General features: G+C 40.2%; 1 pseudogene; it reads right to left on the bottom strand.

The window, feature by feature from the left end:
- Nucleotides 1-10,205: 10,205 nt before the first annotated feature.
- Nucleotides 10,206-11,144, bottom strand: Slc25a53-ps1 (solute carrier family 25, member 53, pseudogene 1; annotated as a pseudogene).
- Between the last annotated feature and the right edge of the window lie 6,132 nt (nt 11,145-17,276).

Below are 17,276 nucleotides of genomic sequence, written 5' to 3'. Positions count from 1 at the left end.
ATCCTAATATAATTGCTGAAATCATTAACAGGGAAAAATACTAAAATCATCCAGAGGAAAATGATGAGTCAATGTGGAAGTCAGACAGTGTGCTTGTCAGTGGGAAACACTTAAATAAGAAGAAAAATGAGAGAACGGCCTTAAAAAGGGGAAGAGCTTGCAATTCTATATTAAGACAAAGAATATCTCAAAAATAAAGTACACATAAGGACTTTTTTTACTTGTCTAAAATTAAGAGACTGTATTGTCCACTAACTTTCTTACAAAAATTTGGAAGTAAACTTTCAAGGATGAAAAAATACTATCGAAAGTTGAGATATATTATAAAAGGAAAAGACAATATCAGAAATAATATGAGCACTTTTTTTGAAAAAACTAAAAATACTTTTATACAACTTAAATTTTATTAAGCTATTAGCATGGGTGTGTGCTTGCATGTGTGCATGTTTATGTGTGCTCATGCATGTGTGAGAGGTGAGGTTGTGCACATGAGTGCAGGTACCCATAGAGGCCATAGGTATCAGGTCTCTTAGAGCTTGTGAGCCACCCAATATGGGTGCTGGGGCTTGAATTTCAAGAGCAGTGTGCACTCTCAACTTGCATAAGCATCTTTCTAGCCCAAGAATTAAAAAATATATTTTAAAAATTAATTAATCATTAATATTTAAAAGCAAAATAAAAGTAAATTTGGGGGCTTACAATATGGAAAGTAAAACCATGACAAAGACAATAAGAAGGTCAGAAGCAGGAAATAGAAGTGTTCTGTTGTAAAACAGTGTCCATGTAATAGTAAATGAAGAAGGCAAATATCTGGATTACAAAGCAAAGAGCCACCAATGAAAAAACTTAAAAAGAGAGACCTAGCTCAGAAATCAATAATGGATATACAAATAGAATCATAAAGTTGAGATAAGATGACAAAAGTAACAGAAAATAAGATTAGAAAACATAAAAAATAGCAAAAGAATACATCTTAGTCTATGAACAATGGCATTAAATTTAAAGAGTTTATAGTGCCATTAAAACACTATCCTTTCAGAGTAGTATAAAATCAATATCCAGTTATTGATATGTTGTCTAAAACTTCTAGGTTAAATATAAAGGAACAGAAAGCTTAATGGATAATAGAGAGAAAATCATATAGGATAAAATGGTAATAAAAATTATTATTTTCATATCAAATATAGTAGGTAATGTCCCTGATAAGTATGACATATCACAAGGAGAGAAATTTCTTTGTGATTCATCAAATTACCAAAATATAGCAGTGCTAATTGTCTGTGTACTTAATAGCGGAACATCAAAGTCCATGAATCAAAAACTGACCTTGAAAACACTAAAGCTCATCTCAGTGATTAATAGAAGAGGAAGGCGGGTAATCGGCAAGCTTGAAGTGGGCTTGAGTGACACTCGCTACATATTTAACATAATTACACATGTCAATGTAACGCTATCCTGTGTACTTCTATGTCTACTTGGCACAAGCCAAAGTCATTTTGGAAGAAGGGATCTCAATTGAGAAACATCTTCAACAGGTCAGCCTTTGGGCAAGCCTGCAGTGCATTTTCTTGATTGGAGATTGATGTGTAAGATCCAGCTCTCTGATTTGGGTTCAATAAGAAAGCAGGCTGAGCAAGTTATGTGCAGCAAGCCAGTAAGCAGCATTCTTCCATGCTTTTCGTGTTAGTTCTTGCCTCCAGATTCCTGTCTTAAGTTCCTGTGCTGACTTCCCACAATAATAGACGGTTATTGGCAAAGTGAAACATAAACACTTCTTTCCCCAAATTGCCATCGATAATAGCATTTTATCACAGCAATAGGAATCCTAACTATGAACATAACTTAGCAGCAATGTGTATACTCCTTCCAAGTATACATGAACGTTTATCTCAAGCGAGACTGTATTCTTAAAATAGGCTTCAGTGAATGCAAAGAAAAATAAGCCCTGGAAAATATTTTCTATGTTCACAATGAGATTTAATGGAAAAATCAACATGAGAATCAAGTCTGGGAATTTCTCATATATTTTCCAATTAAGTAACATATTGTCAAAAAAAGCATGGATCAGATGAAAGTTTATATAGGATTACAGAAAATACCTTGAACTAAAGGTATTTGAAATTTGTGACAGGTAACTACATCACTGGTTAGAGAGAGCTGACAGCAATGAGCGCTTTCCTTATTATTTCCTTATTTCCTTATTATTAAGATCCTTAAGATCAGTGCTTGAAGGAAAGAGCAAAATAACCCCAAAGTAAACAAAAAGGAATAAATAATAACTATTGAGGAATAACTGATGAAACAGGAGAAACAATCAATGAAACCAAAAATCAGTTATTTGAAAGACCAATGAAATTGCAAGAACTAGAACCAACCTGACAAAGAAATAAAGGGAGGCAGACGGGAGGCAGTAGTCGGGAACAACATGAGAGAAAATCCTATAGTGACTCACACAGACATTAGAAGAAGAGTAAGAGGATAAAATGAGTGGGTTTATGCGATCAGTTTGCTGTTCAAAAGAAATTAACAACTTCTTCAAAAGTACAAATCCTAGAGGCTCACCACATGCTCAAGTATTTTCAGTAGTAAATTCTTCAAAAAATAATTGTTTTATACAAATTCTTTATGGGAAACCTGAGTCACCCCAATGCCTTCAACTACTGACAATGCCAAGACAAATTTCTAAAGGGAAAATCCTGAACGATATTTATCATACTGGTAGAAGCAGTGTATATTTACAAAATTTTAGTGAACCAAATATAATTAGGATTTTGTTGATATGGTTGACTTACCATAGGGAGATCAACATAGTTTGCCATTCTCATAAGGCTAATGCAGATACACACAAATCATTTAATAAAATTTAAGTTATTCAAGAAAAACAAATAAACTAACAAAGAAGATCTCAAAAAAAATCTAGTTATGAAAAGAAATTTCTTCCACAGGACAAAGGGTCACTACAATTATATAAACAAGATAAAATAAACCTAACAGCACTAATGATAGATTACATTCTTTTTCTTGGAAAATTATAAATGTTTTTTACTTTAAAATGCACCCAGTCAAAATGTCTACCTTCAACTTTTATTATTGTAAGTTCTTTCTAATTCTATTAAAGAAAAGAGAAAGTGTGTGTGGGTGGGGGGGTTATAAGCATCATAAGAATATATAACGAAAGTCTTTAAGGAAGTGAACTATAAAAAAGGCTACAAAGCAAAATTAGACACATTTTAAGACACACAGTCAATATGCAGAAACATCTATGTCATAAAAAACTGACATATACATTTAAAAACAAAACCCAGACATAAATTAGAGAAAATGTGTATCAGACATCTATGGAATAGGTATAAAATATCCCGAGAGAAATTAAATAAGGAGACATTCTCCCATGGCCACAAAGCAGTAATTTCGATCTCATTAAGATGACAATTTTCTTCACACTCTCCCAGCAGGCTCTGTTGATAGAAAATGACAAGATTCTAAACCTCTATATAGAAATGCACTTCATTGAAAATAGACACAAAGATTTCAACACAAGCCTGCATGCATGCGTGCACACACACACACACAGATGCACACACACACACAAGCACACGCACACACACGCACACACACCTAGAGGACCTAAACTACTTAAGCTAAAACTGAAAATCAATTGGATTATTCGGATTGTCAGTGTTTAACTCCTTGAGTCCTTTATTTGTTTTGAATATTAGCCCTCCGTCAGAGGTAGGGCTAGTGAAGAACTTTTCCCAGTCTGTATACAATCATTTTGTCCTAATGATGGCGTCCCTTGACTTACAGAAAATTTTCAGTCATGAGGTCTCAATTATTAATTCTCAACCTCAGTGCCTGAGTCATTGCTGTTCTGTTTAGGAAACTGTCTCCTGTACTGACGAGTTCAAGGCTACTCCCCCACTTTCTGTTCTATTAGATTATGTGTGTCTGATTGTACGTTGAGGTCTTTGATCCACTTGGACTTGAGTTTTGTGCAGGGTGATAGATATGGATCTATTTGCATTCTTCTTCATGCAGACATCCAGTTAGACCAGCACCATTTGTCGAAGATACTCTCCCTTTTCCATTGTATGATTTTGGCTTCTTTGTCAGCAATCAAGTGTCTATCGGTGTGTGAGTTTATTTCTGGGTCTTCAGTTCAATTCCTCCGATTCCTCTGTTTCTATACCAATACCATGCAGTTTTATTACTATTGCTCTGTAGTACAACTTGAAATCAGGGACAGTGATTCCTCCAGATGTCGTTTTTATCTCTCAGAATTATTTTAGCTATCCTGGGTTTTCTGTTTTCCATGTGAAATTGAGAATTGGCCTTTCAAGGTCTGTGAAGAATTGCGTTGGAATGTTGATGGGCACTGCATTGAATCTGTAGATTGCTGTTGGTAAGGTGAGCATTTTTACTATGTTAATCCTAGTAATCCTGAGCATGGGAGGTCTTTCCGCCTTCTAGGGTCTTCTTCAATTTCTTTCTTCAGAGGTTGAAGTATTTGTCATACAGATCTTTTATTTGCTTGGTTAAAGTCACACCAAGGTGTTTATGTTGTTTGTGGCTATTATGAAGGGTCCTCCAGTAACTTGAGCAGGGGTTGTCCCTAAGCCTACTGCCTGCCTATGGGTCCTGTGGATCCTTGTCTGTCCTCAGTGGGAAGGAATGTGTCCAGTTCAGCAATGACTTTGTGTGTGTGTGTGTGTGTGTGTGTGTGTGTGTGTGTGTGTATAGTGACACCCAGACGGGGGCCTCCTCTTCTCAAAAGAGAAGGAAAAAGAGGGCTGGGGAGAGGACTTGCAACCAGAGGTACTGGGAGAAGAGGAAGGTCTGATATTGGGTTGTAAAGTGAATAAATACATTTAAAATTAAAAAAACTGAAAATCCATGTCACTTACTATAAATTTGCAGATTAAAACAGATGTGTTCAGATTTTTGCCTGGACGTCAATGTGGCCGCATTTCAATAAAGCCAATAAAGCATAAAATAGCCAGATGCAAATGCATTTACTGAACCTCCATAGTGACCATCACAGCTTCGTTTGGCTGCACAAAGCACAATACAGAGTGTCGATAGTTTACGCTTAGGATTGGGCTGCAGGCTAGAAGCTACTCTTGATGCCGATTCACAGGTGAGAGGCTTATACTACTGTTTGTTAGACTAGGGATATATTAGAATTATAGAAAATTAAATACTGTTCTACTCTAGGTGTATTACTTTGCAGCATTGTAAAACCAAAGAGCTGTCAGTTGGGAAATACCTGCAGGAATCGATGGCGGAGACCACTGTACTCTCGCTGTTTCACTGTTGGTATTCCTTCTATGCTCTGTCCAAAAGTTACCTAGCAACAACCAGGTAGGCCTGGCCTCTTCTACTCTGATTCTCTGAATCCCTTCCCTCTTCCTGACCCTTTTCTCCATCTCACCACTTCCCCATCTCCCCACTCTCTCCACAAGTTCCTGACCAGCTTCTCCTCCCCTCCCCTGCCTTCCCCTCTCCTCCCTTCCTTCCCTCTCTCTATCCTTCTCTGTCCCCTCTCTTTCTTTGCCTCTACTCCTTTTACAAACCATGTCCCCAAACTGAATTCTATACCAGACTCATCTTTTGGCTGGTACCTGAGGGGTGGGGGATGCCTCAGCATGGGCTCCCCAAGGCATCCCTCCCACCACACCATCCTGTGCTCTACAAAACATCCTTGGTTTTATAAAACACAACAAATATAGACCCAACTTATTTCCAGTAAAAGGGTTAACTGATTTCAGGAATTGTATCAAGGTAATTCAAAGGAGGAAAGACTACCTTCACCATGAATGCAGAAACAATTGGATAACTACATATGTATCTGCATATCTAGATCTCTATCTATCTATATATATCTATATATTATATTCTGTGATCTAGCTACTTAGCAGGCTGAACTGGGTAAGTGGACTGTGCCTAGGAGTTGAAGCCCCTGCCCCTAAAGCAAACTAACAAAACAAGCCCACAACCTTGAGGAAAAGGTGTTTTTTTCAATAGGGTAAAAAACAAAAACAAAATCAAAACCTGATTACATATAAAATAAAATCTTAATAAACTGAATTCATCACAATGCAAGTTTGGCTCTTTAAAAGCAGTTAAGGAAAATAGATGATAATATATTTAGCTATGAATTACTTAATAATTACATTTAAAACTTTTCATTCATAATATACAAAGAAATCACAGTATTTCACAAAGAAATGAAATCCAATAAAAAAAATAAGGGTTGAAAGATTTGAAAACTGTCACTGAAGACATGCAAATGGGAGATTTTCAACCTCACTGGTTTTCATCAATTTTAGGGCATAATGAGAAAGAGCTAACATTGCTGGCACTCAAAAAACAGACAATAAATGGATATGTAAAGTCGACAAAAGTCATTGAGCTGAAACCAGGAGAGGTGTGCATTTTATTAAATATAAATTACACCTCAAGTCAAAAGTGTTTTCACCAAAAAGTTGTATAATTTCTGAGATGCTCTGTTTAAAAACGCTGCTTCTGCCTTTCGTGTGTAGAAGGACAAGTTTCATCTCTACTATGTAAGTGAATCCCAGTGCGTCTGTGTACTATTAATATTAATGTAGCATTAATATTTAATCACATTAGGAATTGTTATACGAAGTAAAGAGAGCATACTTTGGCTACATATGAATGTCTTCCTAGCTTCTTTGCTAATTGGTATGTGCAGTTGCAAGATCTGGTCAAAGTGAAATATTCTTAATGTTAATTATGGTTGTGAACATTCTTAGAATGGTCATGATCAGTACAGAAGGCTTATGTTCATAAGATAAGGTATCTGTCTTTATCATAGAATGATTTCACAAGGAAAGAGCAGCACTCATTTTCAATCTTTTTAACAGGACGAATAAGCTTATCATTCAGGAGGAAAAGGTTCAATGCACATCACACAGAACCCAATGTTCTGTAACTTATCCAATTACAAATTGAGCATCTATTTTGTGTGCATCCCATAGATTAAGATGTGCAGTAGGCAGGAAGTCTGGAAGAAGTGAAATAACTCTATAATGCCCAGAGTCCCTGATATTTTTCCCAGTCAACCTGTGGAATCCCCACACCCCTACACCATATCTTTTCCGGGTGGAAAATTAGCTGCTCATCCTCTAGCTTCACATCAGTGTTCTCTGCATGAAGAACAGGGAGGACAAAGGACCACCAGTGTTTGTCACAGAGCTCCGGAGAGCCTTCTGACTTCCCTTTTTACTGTCACTCACCATGCCCACCTGCAAGGGAATCTGAAACTAGATGAGATGGCTCCTACTAAGGTCCTGACGTCAAGGGGTAACAGGAAACACAATCCCCTCAGACTTCAGCCTGCCTGTTAACTCTCTAGAGGTCTTGATTGTGTTTGTTTTCTTCTGTTTACTAGAGAGTTACGAGGCAGGAAAAATCTCAGTCACAGGAGGCAATAGATAACAAATGATTACACACACACTCTCTCTCTCACACACACGCACACACACGTAACAAATGATTACACACACTCTCTCTCGCTCACACACACATATGTAACAAATGATTGCAAATACACAGAGAGAGAGAGACAGAGATAGAGAGATAGAGACAGAGACAGCTGAGCAAAGCACACAAAGACTACCTGCAGAGCAGAGAGGAGCCCCAAATTCCTATTTTCCCTTGAAAAGCTGAAGGTTTTAAGGGCGAAATAGGGAAGGTGCCCACTTCTAATTTTGGGTTGATCATCTTTAACAAATGAAGGGGAGCTGATAGACCCACAGCTTCTGGTATAGTGTTTGAGACTAGCCTTAAATGTATAGATTTAGCCTAGACCTGTCAGCCAGAAGTGGGGCTCTGTTGGCAGGAAGTAAGCTCTATGTCAGTTCAAGAGGGCAAGGAAGAAAGTTTGCCTTCTTTCTGTCCCCCTTTTCTATCTAACTACCCATCAGGGATCTGTTTAGTTTCTACTCTTCCATGTCTGCTATTTCCTCTGTTCCCTATAACCACAGAACGGTTTAAGCTGTCTGAAGACTATCTGCAGACAGAATTTAATAACCTAGAAGAGTTTAGGCCTAGAGGAGGATTCAACCATGCCTCCCATGGCTTTTGCCCACATTCTCTTGATGTTATCTTCCAGTGGTTTGGGGCTTTTGCTTTGCGGGGCCTCAGGCATGCGAGGCAAACTCTCTCCAACTGACTGAGCTGAACCTCCAGCCCTGTTGGGGTCAACTGCCATGCCTAAGAGAGCAAAAACCTACACTAAGAATACAGACTATATTTCTTCACACTCACCCAATACTGAGCCATAAAACATTAAAGAAGATTCTGGTTTTTCCAAGAAATGCATGAATGAGTTTAACTTTTTGCCTCAGGCATTTAAATATCTCAAATTGTGACTTCATAAGTTGATAATTCATCACATAATTGCACAAACACAAATTACATAACATTGCATTATTTCCCTCAGATGGGAACTTGGTAAATGGCACGCTGAAATATTCATCCAATGAGGGAATTTCACTCTAACACGATTGCCCATTTTATCTCAAAAAATTAATTAACTTTGCCAGTCAGTAGATTGCAGAGTAATTTATTGATTTTTGAAGAGCATGAACATGAAGGAACTGCGGTTTTCTGAGGAAAAACACACATATTTAGAAGCCAGGAGGGACGCTGACACATTTTTGCCACCTGAATGACGTGAAGATAAAAGAAGAAGCCGTCTCTCTCTCTTTTGCATGTTGTTCTGCATCCGTTTGCTTTGATTTTTTCTAAGGCTTGCAGAACTTTACTGTGATTGAGCCTGTATGATGTCAAAAGGCATCCAAATGCAAATTGAAAATACGTTTCTTATCTTTTAGACGTAGCTTTCATCTAACTGTACTCCAGTTTTCTCTCTACAAGAAAAGCAGTACCTGCGTCTTATCTGCTGTGAAGAGATTTTATTTTTAAGGCTTGGACGCGTTAAGCAAATTGATTCTACTACAGAACAATATACAACCTTACCGTCTGCACAATGAGTACATATTTTACTGCCTTCGTTGTACATTTCCCATCCTCTGGTTCAAAAGCAAAAGCAACTTCCCAATGAAATGAGTTTAAAGTCATAGTGAACAGGGCATTAAATGAGATTAGGTGGAAAGGCAACACGGGATGCAAAACTAACACTTAATGCCCTACTGCTATACCAGGCCCCTTTCTGTGTCATTAACTAGGTTTGAAATATTTAGACAAGTAGCCTAGTCTTGTGCTCATCCATTACAGAGTGAGATATCAAACTCTTCTTCCTCAGATGATGGCCCAGCTCATTTTTTCCCCAAAATAAGACTGTATGGAAGTGTTTATTTTTTTAAAGTCTAGTACCAGAGAACAGGACAGACACAACAGTTACTACTCACAAGGGACAGCGTCCCCACTGGCCGGCTGTGTCCACACCAGTAGCACAAACAAGTCAAGCAAAACAGTAGAGTTTGTGGTGAACCGCTTACAGCAGTGAAGCACACAATATGTTGACTAGGGCACCTGATCTTTTGGCAATGCATTCAGTAAAAACAGCACAAGGACATTCTGGAAGGGCTTAAAGTCATATTCAGAATTAAACTGAAAATGTTCAAAGCTAAATAGCAAAATGGAGCTTTCACTAGCTGCTCAACTCTATCAAATCTGAACAGAAATAGTTTGGAGAACGGCTATCTTAACAGCACGTCATTTCAAAGCTAACCCCAACAATTCATCATGGAGCCACAGCCATGGCACTGAGCGCCACCTCTGCTCCAGTCCTCCATGCAGAGCTCAGGTTCAATAACGATTACCCTCCTACAAGCAGAGACGAAATACATGAGGTGAGAGTGAGCCTGAGAAGCCCTGGGTTAGGAGCATGTGCTCTGCCTGCCAACGCCACAGTTTCCACACAGAAGGCCTAGCAACCCTTCCGGGGGGAAGAGATCTATCTCCGCGGACAGCTACCCTCAAAGGTCATCAGGTACAGGCTGGTTCCCAGGCAACAGCCTGAAGCTCTGGAGAAATGACCAAACCCTAACCCTGACCCCTGCCCACTGAAATCTGTACTGTTCGTCGAGGCTTTGTCTGTAATTAGGGCTTGGTCTTAATGACACCACCTGTATTTAAGCCAATCAGGAACAAAGCCAAATTGCATTCTCCTTAGGTCTACTTAGTTGACAATAACATCTCAGGTAGTGACCTTATCATACAGTCTTTAACAAAAACTCATAAGTTGCATTGATTATTCCCCAGGAGATGGTAATTCAGATGTGCACCTCTGAAAAGATCGATCCGTTTCCTGTCCCATTCTATCCAGACTGTCTTGAAAACCATGGGGAGAGACTGGAATGGCTTACCAATTTGAGACTGTATTCGAGCTTTTACAACACCAGGAAGCTTAATAACCACAGCATGGCTCCCAGCACACCTCCACAGATGAAGTCGTTGACCAGATGTGTACAATGTGTAGTGGGAGTAGGCAGATGCTCCTTAATGGGACCTTGAAGGCCAAAAAATGGACATTGCTGAGACCATTTTCGGAAATGGATGGGCACCAAGCCTCGGTAATACTCTGCAACCGCATGGCATCTGAGCGCCCAGAAGGCCTGGTGTTTGTGAACTTATCATGATGCTTGTGGTCCTGAAGCAAAGTCTGAACCCTTTCCAATGGGGTGAGAATGGCTTCTGTTGTCCTGGCAAGCAGCACTGCCACATTCGGGTGGCAAACTCAGGAGCGCTGCTCACGTGCTTGCGGAGCAGGCGTGACAGATCCTCATACAGACCAAACATAAGTGCCAGCGTGGTCGTCTTATGCATCAGTCCAGGGAGGATTCCTCCACACAAGTTGCAGAACCCATGCTTCCTCAACTGCAGGATGGCGTCCCGGGTTTTGATGCCGTATAGCTGCTGCTGGAAGAGGCTCTTCTGAACGGGGTATGTGATTGCCAGGTTGTTGAAAGCTGCGCAGCAGCCACAGAAGTAATGCTTTATTTCCCCCACGTCCGCAAGGTGAGGTGACAAGTCCTGGTTTGATGAGGTCAACATTGGAGGCCTCTTGTCATGAGCTTCTGAGCCCATCATGGTGCTTCCAGCTGCTCCTCTCTGGGGAAGACTTAGCCTGTGACATCAACTGGGCCTGGCACCGAGGAGGACAGCTTTCCGGTCACTTTCCCAGTGTTTTCCATCGTTAGCCTTCTCTCTTCTGAAGTCAATTTTGATAAGTGCATATCCCACGGCCCCCGGTGTCCACCCGCAGGACTGTGGGCGAGTGAGCCCACGCCCGCGCAAGCGCAGACCGGCCCAGCTCATTTTTAAAGCAAAGCAGAGCTCACTTTCTCACAGAAATGTGTCTATCTATGAGAACTGAGACAAAAGAACTTCCCATTTGGGTTGTGGGCTTTCTGAATACAATGCATTTCTTTAGGAAGAAACTGACTGAGCTTCTCAAGGCAAAATGACTCCTTGAGGTTGAGAGTCAGCCTTGACTGACATTGACGTTCAGGTAACAGGTAGCCTGTGTGGGCTTTCAGCATAGACAAAATACTTTCCCAGATCCCTTAACAAAAGAAGGCTTGTCATTTGCTTGGAACACCCAGTTGGCCAGGAGGTGGAATTTTCCTGCTACTTATTATCTATCGAAGAAAGTCTTTAGAAGATGGGTAGTAACAATCTTTGTAAGTGGTCTTCTCACTGATGTTAATCAGTGATGAAATCTCAGAGATAAGACTTGAATTTGTGTCTGCTGGACTTTGGAGCCCATGATTTTCTTTCATTCATCTAAGTCTGAGTCAGTTCCTAAGCTTGGATACGTGTTGGCCTTTAAGGATCATCGTTCCTACAGAAAGTCATTTAGCTGTATTTCAAAAGCAGTATGGAATATTTATAGAGACCCAGGAGAGTACAACAAAATAACCAGAGAGTAAAAACAAAGTATCCAGAAAAAAAGAAAAGAAAAGAATTACCTCCAGTGGGAATTGCAAACTAAGAGCTATGGGTGTGTTAACATTTGAGTTGGATTTGGATGAAATGCCAGATTTTGACAGAAGAGATAATGGTGGATGATATGATGGTTTGAATATTCTTGTCCCAGGGAGTAGCACTATTAGGAGGTGTGGCCTTGTTGGAAGAAGTGTGTCACTGATGTCCAGCTGTGTATCTGCTTAGGTCCTGTGATGCTGGAGCACCAAAATGCCACCCAGGGAAGGCAAAATGCAGTTCAAGACAGGGGCCTCACCTTGTGTTCCCTTGGGTGAGAATCAGTGGGGTCTGAGACAGATGCTGTGGTTCTCAATCTCCTGTTTTCTCAGATGTCACTGGGTCCCTCTGAGCTTCCCCTGCGAGCCAGGCAGAAAGGGCATGGCCAAGCCAACAAAGGAGGGCGGAATCTGGTTTGGTTTCCAGTGAGTGCTGAAGTACTGAGGGGGCTGGAAGAGAAGCACAGAGCCAAATACCTCTTCCCCACTCATTCTTGTTCCTTCCCCCATGATCCTTGATGAAGAAGAAGGTACTTGCTTGTAAAAACTGCTTTATTCATGGTGGAGGAGAGCACATGTGTCTTTCTCAGGGTGAACTAGGAATTAAATATCTTTTGCAGGAAGTGATGCCCAGGAAGGGAAGTTCATTGGCTAAACACTCTTGACCTATCTAGATATCCCATTAGCATAAAGAACTCTAGGTTTTTGTGCTATGTGACTGGTTGTGATAGTACTCTTAGAGAGGTATCACGGTTAGTTTGCTCCAGGACAGGTGGAGCCTGGCTAGGAACTGGTTAAATTGCCTACCATTTCTAATTATGTCATTTCCTAATGTTTTGAACCTTCAACTTTACCTGCTCTTCTGTAAACCATGGTGACATGGTCCAATTGCCCCCCAGAAGACCCTCCTCCTAGCTGCCATGAGCCAGTCCTCTCCTGTTTGTCTGTGGAATAAGATGGGGAACTCTCAGTTCCCCCAGTGCCATGCCTGTCTGAATGCTGCCAAGCTTCCTTGGATTGAACCATAGAACCTGTAAGCCAGTCCCCAATTAAATGTTGCCCTTTATAGGCGTTGCCTTGGTCACCGTGTCTCTTTACAGCAATGAAAACCCTAAGACAGTTGGAGGTGAGAAATACCAGAAAGGTGAGGAAACATTGATGTGTAGGGAACTGTCACTGAACTGGGCAATACTTACAGGAAAAAGGGACAAAACAAGACCCAGTGTGTCAAATTATATCTTAAGCCCTAGGCTACACTCTTTACAGTCAGTATTTCTAGGGTGTATGTATGTATGTTGCATATATGGATGCACGTGTGCATATATGTATATGTAGGAACACAGGAAGGTCAGAGGACAGTGTCAGTATTTTTCCTCAGGAGCCTTCTGTTGCTTTTTGAGACAGGCTCTTTTCCTGGCCTGGTGCTTCCCAGTTAGGCTAGGCTGGCTGGTCATGGGTCTTGGGATCTGCTTGTCTCTCCCTCCTCAGTGCTGGGACTATGAACACATGTCATGCTCTGCCTTTTTAATGTGGCTTTTCTGGGAACCAAACTCAGATCCCCAAGCTTTTGTGACAAGTACTTTATAGACTGAGTCATCTCCCCAGCCCCTTTTGCTGTCTTTTGAATAGAAGTACGCTGCTTTAAGTTGAGTAATTTGTGTTTGAATTGTATGCCAGTGAGGATACATTCAGGACTTTTGAGCCGGGTGTAACCAGATTAAAGCAAGATTCTAGAGAAATTACCTGGTCAGCCTGCTGTGAAATATATTAATTTTAAAGGGAATAATTGGAATGCAGGAAACCCATAGAAACTAACTGGAACCAGAATCCATTTACTCTGAACGCACAACTGTTCTCCTATACTTTACCACACAAAGAACAGTTTACATTGTCTCATTTTTATAATCAGAGTAATTTTAATAAATAGCAATTGATACTATTTTCTAAAAACTTACTTCTGTACCAAAACCAATACCATGTGCCTAATATATATTCCCTTAGACATCACAGAGTAGATTCGATCGTTCTTCCTAGCAAAGAATAGAAACTGAGGCTTAGATAGATTGGGGGAACGTGTTTAAAATCACAGTTGCTGTGACTGGAGAGATGGCTCAGTGGTTAAGAGCACTGTGCACTGTTCCAGAGGTCCTGAGTTCAATTCCCAGCAACCACATGGTGCCTCACAACCATCTGTGATGAGATCTACAATGCCCTCATCTGACAAGCAGTTGTACATGTTGTACATGCAAATAGAGCATTCATATAGGGGAGGTGGGGGTGAGAAAGAGAGAGACTCAATTAGCTATTAGTTAGGAAGTTGAAGTGAACAAAACACACTTAATAGTTAGTATATTTATGTTAAAAATACACAAAAAAACCCATCCCAATTGCTAAATGTTGTTGCTCAGCTCTGAATTCATTAAGTGTATTCTCAAACACTGCCGAATCGACAAATATTGAGCCAAGTGAAGAAGACTTCCCCATGTGAGGGTAATTTCCTATTCTTTTAGTGAAATACAAGTACTGCTTTTGGAGGTATAGATGGGAAATCAACCTATGCACATTGCTGGGAGCGATGCCAGGATTAATCAGGATGCTGGGGATAACAATCTAGATAGGAGGCCAGGAAAACAGACCCACTAAAACAGAACATTTCAAAGTTCTTCGTTAAAAGGACCCAGATAGAAATTCTTTGAGTTTAGGAGGCAGGGTTGATTGTATCAGTGAAGCAAATGAAATCAAGATGTACTGGGTGAACTGGAGCAACCTCAGAACACTTCTCTACAGTAGCAATGGGGCAGCATGGCACTAGGGCAAGATAAGGTAGTGATGTGTCCAAAGACTGGCTCCCACAGCTCTCTGGTGCAAGTCTGTCTTTTTAGATAAGGTCTAATCACTAAATTCAATTTGCCCTTAAGGTAACTTGTAAAGAGCAGAGGATAATTACAGCTGGACCTCAGTCTGTAAGTGGCACTACCAACACAGTGCCTGGTTACACAGACATACACCTGTGGAAGCCACATTTTCCCATCCTGGTTCCCAGACTCGGGAAAGGTCTCTGATTGCTTTAGATGGTGTTATGGTACTTGGCATTTTGGCAAATTCCTCACGAGAGAGATGTCTGGATCTTTGACACTGAAGGCAAGCTCATCATTAGGATTAAACTCAATGGAATTTGTTCCTAACACATGAATGCACAGGGAGCTGATTTATACACTAGAATTCACGTATTAACTTTACAACCTCAAACTCTTTTTAGAATGGTTCAGAATATAAATTAACAGGAGGCCGAGGGGTGATGTGGAATGAACATATGGTCTCCATTTTGAGGAACAGTTTGAGAACCTCATTCAGCTCAAAGACATTGACTAACTTCTTTCCACCTTTGAGTGACAGTTTTCTCTGAAAGGGTGAGATGATGTGTCATATGATCAGATTCTACTTTGACCCTGAACTACTCACCCCTAGGACACAAGGCACTGTGACAACAGACTGATAAGGTTGACCCCAGAAATTACAGCTGAGTGGTCCAAGATGTGTGAATCAGGCTGGGAAATAGGAGTATCTATCTGGTGGTGAGACCATGACAGTGTCAGAACAGCTTTCATTTTAGAAAACCCTAGATTACGGTCTCTCTAATGGGTGATTCTATCCATGGGACAAAACTTTTAAGACTTTAAATCATGCATCGATCAAATAGCATTTGGGCTCAAGGCCTTCATCCAGTAAAAGATGCAGTGTGGAATATGGAACAGAGAAAATGCAAATGGAGTTCTGCATACTGGTACTTCTGGTATCATGGAGGAGAGGTCCCCACTGTTCCTGATGCTTACCTAACACTCCGTTTCAATTGTGGCTGTGTGACATAATAATAATAATATCCTCCTTGCTTATAGTTGTGTCTAAGTTCTGGTAACTGGCAAAGATCAAGGCAAGGAAGTTGAGACAGGGCCTTTCGGCATCAAAGCTTGAGATACTGAATAAGAGTTAGGCTCCTAGAGGCCATAGAAAAGTACCCTAATCTCATGAGGAGTGCATCTTTCCCAGTGCTGGTAACATCATCTAGTAGGCTGCTTGTAATCTTGATACCTCAAAAGCACCGTCCTTGAATCCGCTTGCAGCTTCTTGCAAACTAAGAACTCTTGAGTTCTGTTCTTACTGTCATGATGCCTCTATTGACTTTACTTTCCCCTTTCCTTCCTCCTCCTTCCATCTCCTCAACCCTCCCATCTTCTTTTAGCTTTCTTCCATATTTGGGACATCTGTGTTCCAAATCGCATATAGTGGCCAAGTTATGAATCAAATCTCTTCTTCAGGTTTAACATATGTGGTCCATAAACATACACTCTCAAAGTGATAGTGAGTTTTGTAAATGAGCCAGTGAGTTTGAGTCACAGAAGAGCAACGGGGAATGTAAGTATGGATGTCTACTGTCCTCTTCCAAGAGACTTAATTTTCTTATTTTCCTTCTTATGATTCCACACAATTTCTATTTCTTTTTGGGCAAAAATCCCACCAATTGCTCATTTTTTTCAGACAAACCAATTATAATGTCCTTCATTACTTTCTATGTTTTCAGATAACATCTTTCTTAAAAGTAAATGTAGTCACTTTGAGTACCATTTCCTAAGAGAAATGTGGTTGGTGGAGAATACTGGGTCTTAAAGGACTCCAAATCTTTTCTAAATTGTTCTAAGCAAATAATAAACCAAATCCCCTGAACCACTTCCTCCCATCATGCCAGCAAATGACTCCATTAGCCCAAACTTGCCTGTTGACCGTCAAATTGCAGATAAATATTTCAATTTGAGTTTCTATATTTGCATGACATTTAGGATAGTAGGCTGAGAACTTGAACATTTTATGGCACCATGTCTCATAAGTAATATTTTTAAATGAAATATTTATTAGAATGAGATTCCTTCCTTCTACAATAAATTCCACAGGAGCCCAGCATCTATTTTTATCTTGTCCTTTATCTGGTCCTTGCTAATGATGACTAACTTTCTCTTCTTTTCTGGGTGGGGGGGATCTACAGGCCCAATGTTGCTGCAGGCCTGTGGTCTGGAAATTGCTTCCTAGGAGTATTTGACCATGTTAGTTGGTCTAAGTTTAAATGGAAGCACTTTGACTGGGAATCAGAAATATCACATATAGAAAATGCTCCTCTTAACCAAACTTCTTTTACAAAGTCTGTGCTAAATAGACAGTTATTGTGTGGCATAAGAATTTACTTCATCATTATAGCGGCCAAATGCACCATTTTAGAACAGTTGCTATTTTGTTTGGTCATGTTCCCAA

Source organism: Rattus norvegicus, chromosome 1 (genome assembly GCF_021556685.1).
Source record: "Rattus norvegicus strain SHRSP/BbbUtx chromosome 1, alternate assembly SHRSP_T2T, whole genome shotgun sequence".
Lineage (NCBI taxonomy): Eukaryota > Metazoa > Chordata > Mammalia > Rodentia > Muridae > Rattus > Rattus norvegicus.
Note: the sequence above shows the minus strand (reverse complement) of the source record. Positions and strands in the feature narration are given on the sequence as shown.